Genomic DNA, 10,632 nt, shown 5'->3' with positions numbered 1-10,632 from the left:
TCTACCAATCAAAGACCCTCTCTCCCGCTCACAGACCCTCTCTCCCAGTCATAGACACATCCCCCAGTCACAGAAACACTCTCCCAGTCACAGACCGAATTTCCCGCTCTCAGACCTTCTCTCCCAGTCACAGAACTTCTCTCCCAATCACAGACCCCCTCTACTGGTCAAAGAACCTCTCTCCCACTCACAGAAAGTCTCTCCGGTCACAGACCCTCTCTCCCGGTCACAGACCCTATCTCTCGGTCACAGACACGCTCTCCCAGTCACTCACCTTCTCTCCCAGTCAGATATCCTCTCTCCCGCTCACATACCTTCTATCCCAGTCACAGACCTAATTTCCCGCTCTCATACCGTCTCTCCCATTCACAGACACTCTCTCCCAATAACGGACCGTCTCTCCCGGTCACGGACCCTCGCTCCCAGTCACAGAGACTCCCAGCCGCTCACAGACACTCTCTCCCAGTCACAGACCCTCTCACCCGCTCTCACATCCTCTCTCCCGGTTACAGACCCTCTCTCCCGTTCACAGACCGTCCCTCTCAGTCACAGAAAGTCTCTCCTGGTCACAGACCGTCTCTCCATGTCACAGATCCTTTCTCCATTTTACAGACCCTCTCATCAGCTCACAGACACTCTCTCCCGGTTGCAGACCCTCTCTCACGGTCACATACCTTCACTCTCTGTCACAGATCCTCTCTCCAGTTCACAGACACTCTACCATTCACACAGCCACTCTCCCGGTCACAGACCCTTTCCCCCGGTCTCAGAGCTCTCGCCGTAACAGACACTCACTCCCGGTCACAGACGTCTATCCCGGTAACCGACCCACTCTCCCGCTCACAGAACCTTTCTCCCGATTACAGACCCTCTCTCCATGTGACAGACTCTCTCTCCCGGTCACGGACCCTCTGTCCCAGTCACAAACCCTCTCTCCCGCTCACAGACACTCTCTCCCGGTCACAGATACTTTCTAATAGTCAAACACCTTCTCTCCCAATCAAATACCCTCCCTCCCTCCCGCTCACAGACCTTCTCTCCTTGTCAGAGAACGAATTTCCCGCTCTCATACCCTCTCTCTCATTCACAGACAGTCTCTCCCCCTCTCACACACTTTCTCCCGGTCGCAGCCCCTCTCTCCCAACAATGGACCCTCTCCCTAAGTCATAGACCCTCTCTCCCACTCTCACATCCTCTCTCCCGGTCACAGACCCTCTCTCCCAACAAAAGACCCTCTCTCCTTTTCACAGACCCGCTCTCCCCTTCACAGACCATCCCTCCCAGTCACAGACGCTTTCTTCCGGTCACAGACTTTCTCTTCCAGTCGTAGACACTCTCTCCCTCTCACTGACCCTCTCTCCCGGTCACAGACCGTTTCTCCCCGTCACAGACCCTCTCTCCCGTTCACCGATCCTCTCTCCGTGTCACAGACCCTCTCAACAACTCGCAGACCCTCTCTCCAAGTCACAGACCCTCTATTCCGCTCACAGACACTCTCTACCGGTTACAGACCCTCTCTCCCAGTCACAGATGCTCTTCCGCAGTCACATGCCCTCTCGCACGGTAACAGACCCTCTCTTCCGCTCACAGACATTGTCTTGCAGTCGCAGACTCTCTCTCCCAGTCACAGACGCGCTCTCCCGCTCACAGATACTCTTCCTCAGTCACAGTCGCTCTCTCCCGATCACTCTGTCGCGCTCACAGACCCTCTCTCCCGCTCAGACTCTCTCTCCCTGTCACAGACCCTCTTTCCCGCTCACAGATACTCTTCCCCAGTCACAGACCCTATCTCCTGCTCTCAGACCATCTCTCCCGGTCATCGACCCTCTCTCGTGGTCACAGGCCCTCTCTTCCGCTTAAAGACCGTCTCTCCCAATCACAGACCCTCTCGCCCGGTCACAGACCGTCTTTCCCAGTCACAGACGCTCTCTCCCGCTCACCGACCCTCTCTGCTGGTCACAGACTTTCTATCCCGCTCACAGACACTCACTCCCAGTCACAGACACTCTCTACCAGTCACACTCCCTCCCTCCAAGTCGCAGACTCTCTCTCCCAGACGCAGAGCCTTTGTCCCGTTCAGAGACCCTCTCCCATTCACACACCCTCTCCCCCGTTGAGAAATTATTTCCCCCGTTCACAGACCTCTCTCCTGTCACACTTTCTCACGGTCACCGACCCTCTCTGCATGTCACAGACCCTCTCTCCTAGTCACAGGCCTTCTCTGCATGTCACAGACCCTTTATCCTGGTCACAGACACTTTCCCCCAGTCACATACCCTCTCTCCCAGTCCCGGGCCGTCTCTCCCAGTCACAGACGCTGTCCTCCGCGCACAGACCCTCTCTCCCTGTCACAGGCACTCTCTCCCAGTCACAATGCCTCACTCCCAGTATCAGACCCCCTCTCCCTGTCACGGACGCTCTCTCCTCGTCACAGACTATCTCTCCCAGCGACAAACCCTCTCTCACGCTCACAGACGCTCTCCCCCAGTCAGAGAGCCTCTCTCCCTGTCACGGATCCTCTCTCCATATCGCAGACAATCACTCCATGTCACAACCCACTCTCCCAGTCACAGACACCCTCTCCCACTCAAAGACCATCTCTCCCAGTCACAGACACACTCTACCAGTCACAGAAACACTCTCCCAGTCACAGACCTAATTTCCCGCTCTAAGACCTCCTCTCCCAGTCACAGATCCTCTCTCCCAATCACAGACCGTCACTCCTAGTCGCAGAAAGTCTCTCCAGTCACAGACCCTCTCTCCCGGTCACACAACCTCTCTTCCGGTCAAAGACCATCTCTCCCACTCACAGAAAGTCTCTCCGGTCACAGACCCTCTCTCCCGGTCACACACCCACTCTCTCGGTCACAGACACTCTCTCCCAGTCACATATCTTCTCTCCCAGTCACACACACTCTCTCCCGCTCACAGACCTTCTCTCCCAGTCACAGACCGAATTTTCCACTCTCATACCCTTTCTCCGATTCACAGACACTCTCTCCCAATAACGGACCCTCTCTCCCGGTCACAGACCCTCGCTGCCTGTCACAGAGACTCCCAGCCGCTCACAGACACTCTCTCCCGGTCACAGACCCTCTCTCCCAATAACAGACCCTCTCCCCCTGTCTCAGACCCTCTCACCCGCTCTCACACCCACTGTCCCGATCACAGACCCTCCCTCCCAATAACAGACTCCCTCTCCCTGTCACAGACCCTCTCTCCCATTCACAGACCGTCCCTCTCAGTCACAGAACGTCTCTCCTGGTCGCAGACACTTTCTCCCGGTCATAGACCGTATCTTCCAGTCAGAGACCCTCTCTCCCGGTCACAGACACTCTCTCCCAGTCGTAGACTCTCTCTTTCGCTCACCGACCCTCTCTCCTGCTCACAGATACTCTCTTCCTGCCACAGACTCACTGTCCCTGTCACAGACCCTCTGTCCCGGTCACAGATTCTCTCTCCCGATCACGGGCCCTTTCTCCAAGTCACCGACCTTCTCTGCATGTCACAGACCCTCTATCCTGGTCACAGGCGCTCGCTCCTGGTCACATAATCTGTCTTCCACTCAAAGAGCCTCTAGCCCGGTCACAGACACTCTCTCCCGCTCACAGACCCTCTCTCCCTGTGACAGACCCGCTCTCCCGATCACAGATCCTCTCTCCCTGTGACAGACCCTCTCTGCCGGTCACAGATGCTCTCTCCCTGTCACAAACCCTCTCTCCCGGTCACACACACTCTCTCCCGGTGAGACACCCTCTCCCCAGTCCCAGATCTTCTCTCTCTGTCACAGTTTCGCTCTCCCAGTCACAGTCCCTCTCTCACAGTCACAGACCCTCTCTCCCGCTCACAGACCCTTTCTCCCGGTCACAGACTTTCTCACACGGTCACAGAACATCTCTCCCAGTCACAGACGCTCTCTCCATGTCACTGAAACTCTCTCCCGCTCACACACCCAATCTCCCGATCACAGACCCTCTCTCCCGCTCAATGACCCTCTCTTTCGGTCACAGACGCTCTCTCCCGCTCACAGATCCTCTCTCCCAGCCACAAACCATCTCTCCCAATCACAGACCCTCTCTCCCTGTCACAGACCGACTTCTCCCGCTCTCAGACCCTCACACCCGCTCACAGATCCTCTCTCACTCACTCAGACCCTCACTTCCGATGAAAAAACCTCTCTCGCGGTCACAGATCCTCTCTCCCGGTCACAATGCATCTCTCCCAGTCACAGACCCTCTATCCCATTCACAGACCCTCTCTCCCGTTCACACACCGTTTCTCCCGGTCGCAGACAGTCTCTACCAGTCACAGACCCTCTCTTCCGCTGACAGACCGTCTCTCCCGGTCACAGACCTTCTGTACCCCATCATACACAGTCTCACCTAGTTACAGACCCTCTCAGGCAGTCACAGGTCTTCTCTGCATGACACAGCCTCTCTATCCTGGTCACAGACGCTTTCCCCCAGTCACATATCCTCTTTCCCAGTCCCGGACCATCTCTCTCAGTCACAGACGCTGTCTTCCGCTCACAGACCGTCTCTCCCTGTCACATGCTCTCTCACCCAGTCACAAACCCTCTCTCCGAGTCACAGACCGTCTCTCCGGTCACAGGCTCTCTCTCCCTGTCACTGCCCTTCTCTCCCAGCCACAAAACCTCTCTGCCGCTCACAGACGCTATCTCCCGTTCAGAAAGCCTCTCTCCCTGTCACAGATTCTCTCTCCATGTCACAGACCCTCTGTCCATCTCACAGACCAACTCTCCCAGTCACTGATTTTCTCTCCCGCTCACAAAACATCTCTCCCAGTCAGAGACACACTCTCCCAGTCACAGAAACACTCTCGCAGTCACAGATGAATTTCCCGCTCTCTGACCTTCTCTCCCAATCACAGACACTCTCTCCATGTCACAGAACCTCCCTCCCGCTCACACACAATATCTCCCGGTCACAGACCCTCTATCCCGCTCAAAGACCCTCTCTTTCGGTCACAGACGTTCTCTCCCGCTCACAGATCCTCTCTCCCGGCCACAGACCATCTCTCCCAATCACAGACCCTCTCTTCCGGTCACAGACCGACTTCTCCCGCTCTCAGACCCTCACACCCACTCTCAGACACACTCTCCCGGTCACATACCGTCTCTCCCAATCACAGACACTCTCACCCACTCACAGATCCTCTCTCACTCTCTCAGACCCTCACTTCCGGTGCTTAAAACTCTCTCGCGGTCACAGATCCTCTCTCCCGGTCAAAATGCATCTCTCCCAGTCACAAACCCTCTATCCCGTTCACAGACCCTCTCTGCCGTTGACACACCGTTTCTCCGGGTCGCAGACCGTCTCTACCAGTCACAGACCCTCTCCTCCGCTCACAGGACGTCTATCCCGGTCAGCGACCATCACTCCCGGTCACGGACACTCACTCCCTGTCACGGACCCTCTCTCCATGTCATAGACCCTCTATTCAAGTCACAGACCTTCTCTGCATGTCACAAAACCTCTATCCTTGTCACAGACCCTCGCTCCCGATCGCAGAATCTCTCTTCCACTCACAGACCCTCTCTCCCGATCACAGACCCCCTCTCCTGGTCACAGACCCTCTCACCCAGTCACAAATTCTCTCTCCCGCTCACAGACACTCTCTCCTGGTCAGAGAACCTCTTCCCAGTCACAGTTCTTCTCTCTCGCTCACAGGTCCGCTTTCTCAGTCGCAGACCCTCTCTCCCTGTCACAGACCCTCTCTCCCTCTGACAGACCCTCTCTCGAGGTCACACACCCTCTCTCCCGGTCACAGACGCTCTCTCCCCGTCAAAGAATCTCCCTTCCGGTCACAGACCCTCGCTCCTTCTCTCAGACGCTCTCTCTTGGCCACATACCATATCTCCCAATCACAGAACCCCTCTGCCGGTCATAGACCGACTTCCCCCGCTCTCAGACACTCTCTTCCGCTCTCAGACTCTCTCTCTCGGTCACAGACCTTCTCTCCCAAGCACAGACACTCTCACCCGCTCACAAAACCTCTCTCCCGCTCTCAGACCCTCTCTCCCGGTCTAAGAACCCCTCTCCCAATCACAGAGCCTCTCTACCGGTCACAAGGCATCTCTTCCAGCCACAGACCAGCTATCCCGTTCACAGACCCTCTCTCCCGTTCACACACCGTCTCTCCCGGTCGCAGACCTTCTGTCCCGGTCATACACCGTCTGTCCCAGTTACAGACACTGTCTCCCGGTCACAGACCCAAACTCGCGGTCACCGTCACACTCTACATGTCACAGAACCTCTCTGCATGTCACAGACGCTCTCTCCCGCTCACAGACCCTCTCCCCCAGTCACAGATCCTCTCTCCATGTCACAGAGCCTTTCTCCCGCTCACAGACCCTCTCTCCCGCTCACAAATCTACTCTCCCAGTCACAGATCCTCTCTCCATGTCAAATACTCTCTGTCCCGTTCACAGACCCTTTCCCCCGGTCAAAAACCCTCTCTCTGTCACAGTCTCTCTCTACCGGTCATAGACCCTTTGCCCCGGTCACATACACTCTCTCTGTCACAGCCCCTCTCTCCCAGTCACAGACCCTCCCTACCATTCACAGACTCGCTCTCCCAGACACAGATCCTCTCGCACGGTCACATAACCTTTGCCCCAGTCACAGATCCTCTCTCCCGGTCAGCGACCCTCTCTCCCGATCACAAACACTTTCTCTCTATCACAGATCTTTTCCCACAGTCACAGACACTTTATTCCGGTTAGAGATCCTCTGCCCCAGTCACACACTCCCTCTCTCCCAAAGACCCTCGCTTGCAGTCACAAACCGTCCCTCCCGTTCACAGATCCTCTCTCCCGACTACAGACCCTCTCTCCCAGTCACAGGCCCCTTGTTCCGTTTGCAGATCCTCTCTGAATGTCACAGACCCTCTCTCACGTTCACAGTGACGGACCACCTCATCGGTCACAAACGCTATCTCCCGGTCACAGACCCTCTCATGCGAACACATCGAGCATTTGATGATCTAATTTGCGCCGCCGATTAATCTTGTATTATACCATCCAGTTCCAGGATTCAGTTCACAACTTATTAATGATCCGCCAGTTATATAGCATCATTATAAATCTTGGCTGCATATCCCCTTACTTAGGAATGTTATTAATGGAAGTGTGTATGTGGATTATTTTACCTCAATCTGGTTCAGCAAAATTACTGAAACGAACAACGTTTGTGCTTTAAACAAAGCAAGCTTTTATTTAAAAAGCAAATCCCGATCGGGGACCTTATCAAACAGAAGGAATGCAACTCTGATAGAACGCACTCACTTCCTATGGACAAAGAGACGTTACATTGTAAAGGGACGACGGTTATACATTTTCGGCAAAAGATAACAAGATCGGGCTAGAGTGACATCCTAGTTCGGCCTATCCCTTTTGATCCTTCTTTCCCTTTGTCCACTCATAAGTCGACCAAAGTATGGTCTGATTTTAAACAAAGATCTTCTGTTAATGTTTCAGGTTAATGAAATGATTTAACACGACTTTGAGGTTTTTCTGCAAGCTGTGGGTTTGTTTCAATATGTGTTAGTGTTGTAACATTTCGCAGTCTCGAGTCTGAGATGTCATGGCTATTCACCCATGAATTCTTTGTTAGATTATACTGTCCATATATAATTCCCACGTTCTCAATTTCTCGACTTTATACATTTTTAAACATTCAAATTCCACCCTTTTATCATTCCATGATAACACTTAGGATCATTGTAGGAGTATCGCATTCATCCGTTCACACTCTAGTTCCTGAATCATATTGTTGTTATTGTCGAGTAGTTCTTTAGTTCTTTGGATCATAACTCGGGAGCCCTTGACTAAAAGAGGGTTTGCTAACCTTGCCATCATTACTTTACAACAAAGGTTAAGGCAACCAACAATCAAACAACAGGTAATTATTACTACGATGAGAATAATTGCCCCATGCATTAGATAGGATCTCCAAGATCCATCTGATAGCCCATCCACCCAGCTGGATCCTTCTGATGATGTGGATAACTTCTTCACCTCCCTTCTTATGTGATCAGCGAGATTGGTTATGTTTTCTGAACTATCAGGAATGTAAGTGCAACATTCAGATCCTATCAAGGCACACGTTCCCCCTTTCTCAGCTAACAGATATTGGAGGGCCTTTCGGTTTTGTGATGCTACGGTCCTTATTGCTACAATTTCAGCTGTGATGCCCTCCAGAGCTTCAGCAGTATTGTTTGCGTCTGTTCCATTATCTAGGTTCTGTACTTCATCCATGAGACGTCCTATCCTGATTGGGAACATCATGACCCCAAAGAACTTGTCGGCGGGGTGCTGGCTCTCTTGTATCGGCTGGAGGCATGTGTTTCCGCCAGGGTACGTACTTGCCGCACAAATGGCACCACATATCCCAGATAACAGGACCCTGTCCATCGCCTAGCCAACCAAGGATATGCCTTACAACCGCACATCAAATACGTGCCGTTAAAAGCTGCTTTCTGATATATTGCTTCGGGTCCCAAGGACTGGGCCCACAAACCTGCTGCTGTTTTATTTGAAATGTGAGAGAGGATGGTGACTCGTGCACTTGTGGTGATTTTGAGACTGTTTGGGCATTTGCTGTACCCTATGATATGTCCCTTGATAGTGGTGTCATTTCGGGTTCGACAAATGTCCCCGGTTGGCCTCCCAATCCCCGAGGTATTGGTCAGAGCTAAAAATGGGGGTTCGTTTTCACGGTCGTAGGTTGGTTGGTACCTTCCCTGGAACGTCTGACTAATGGGATCTCCAGCACACTCCCACTTGCTGACCTCACCGTGGTCGTTCACGTGGTAACGGTATGATACTTCTCCTGATCTCCGTGATCCCTCCTTTGACCCGCCTTTCCTCTCTAGTATTTGTATTGACCCCCCTCCTCTCGTGCGTGTTTGGCCCTGAATCTATCTGACAGTCTCAGTTAGGGTTAGTGGAACGGGGCGCAAAGGAATTCCCCCTTTAGAATGTATACGGATATGTGAACACACCCAGCATCTTGAAAAGTTCCCATTTTGCGCATAAACATAAGACATGTACAAAAAGGTGTTTACATGGAGCTCTCGTCTCAGTCTCCCATCCCATGCGCCGAAACTGTCATATATCAACACTATTATACAGACTGTGGCATTCAGACACAGTTTCATCTTATGGCTCAGGATTCAGATAAATAGTCCAATTATTTTGCTGATTAAAAGAGTTCGGTTCTCCCGTCTCTCTTCTTAGGTCACCGTCGGTGTAGCTGGCTGTCTATCACTACGGGTAAAAGTTCAAACTGGTCCACATTACAACTACGATACCAATGGTGTTGTTCAGCTATGGAGAAGCAGAAATCTGCAACAGAAGCAGGAATTAGAATAACCAGTAAAATAGTTTCGTTGCAGGGTGGTGAGCTTGCAGTGGTGCAGGTGAACCAGGCACCCATCCCCTCAACCTTGTCTGCAATGAAGGTAGCGAGCAACACCTGAAAAGGCCTCTCCCATCGTGGCTCCAATCCCTTCCGAATCAACCTCTTAATCAGAACACACTTCCCAGGTACCACAAGGGACAATTCGGGTAAAACTGGAAGGTCGAGGTGAGCCTATCGAACTTGGTTGTGATCTAGTCGCAGAGCCTGTGTCAGAGAAAGAACAGGTGGTCATCAGCCGAGCTGAGATACCATATCTAGGAACAATTTCCCTGATTAACACCTTAACAACAGTTTAGCCTTATTGTCCAGGGTAGGGTAGGCTTCAATCCATCTGCTAAACACATCTACTATTACTAACACATATTTGTAAGACTGAACTTTTTTGCAACTCAATGTAGTCCAACTGAAATCTCTCAAATGGACCTTTGGGTTAGGGCGTTTTACCCCAATCACAGGGGACTCCCTTCCCTGGATTATGTTGCTGGCAAACCAGGCAACGACTACTGATGTTCTGGGCCAGCGCCTGGAGTCAAATAGCCAAAATTGTGTTACTCGTGGTCCTTGCTCCACAATGTGTAGCAAAATGCATACATTCAATAACCCATAGAGCCAACTCGTCAGACATGCAAGTCTGTTCCGCGGGAGTGGTCCAGAGTTTAGAAACATTGTCATGAGTACATCCATAATTTTTCCACAACAGTTTTTTCTTTTTCAGGAGCGTCCTGCTGTGCTTTAATAACATCTTCGATGGTTGGCATTGTTTTTTCCGAGGCTAACTTATCTTTCGCAGGATTTTTAGTCTAACTCATCATTTTGGGCACTACCATCTGTTGGTCACGAGAGGTCTGTTTAGCCTCTTTGTCAGGACAGTGGTTCCCTATATCAACCGGGGATTTTCCGGTGGTGTGGGCGGAACATTTAAAAACGGCAATGTGCTTGGGGAGCATGAGGGCTTGCAACAAATCAGATACTAGTTGCTTATTTTTCCATAATTGTCCGAAATCATGGGCCACCCCAAAGGCATACCTAGCGTCGGTATAGATATTGACTTTGAGGTCTTTGGCCAAGATACGGGCTCGAGTGAGGGCGAATAGTTCAGCTTGTTGGACAGAATATGCGGTTTTAAATGCGGCAGATTCCAAGACCTGATTCTCCTGGTTTACTATGGCGTATCCTGAGATTCGTGTAC

Source organism: Pristiophorus japonicus, unplaced genomic scaffold, assembly GCF_044704955.1.
Source record: "Pristiophorus japonicus isolate sPriJap1 unplaced genomic scaffold, sPriJap1.hap1 HAP1_SCAFFOLD_58, whole genome shotgun sequence".
NCBI lineage: Eukaryota > Metazoa > Chordata > Chondrichthyes > Pristiophoridae > Pristiophorus > Pristiophorus japonicus.
The sequence above is the reverse complement of the archived record's forward strand: the minus strand, read 5'-3'. Positions refer to the sequence as shown.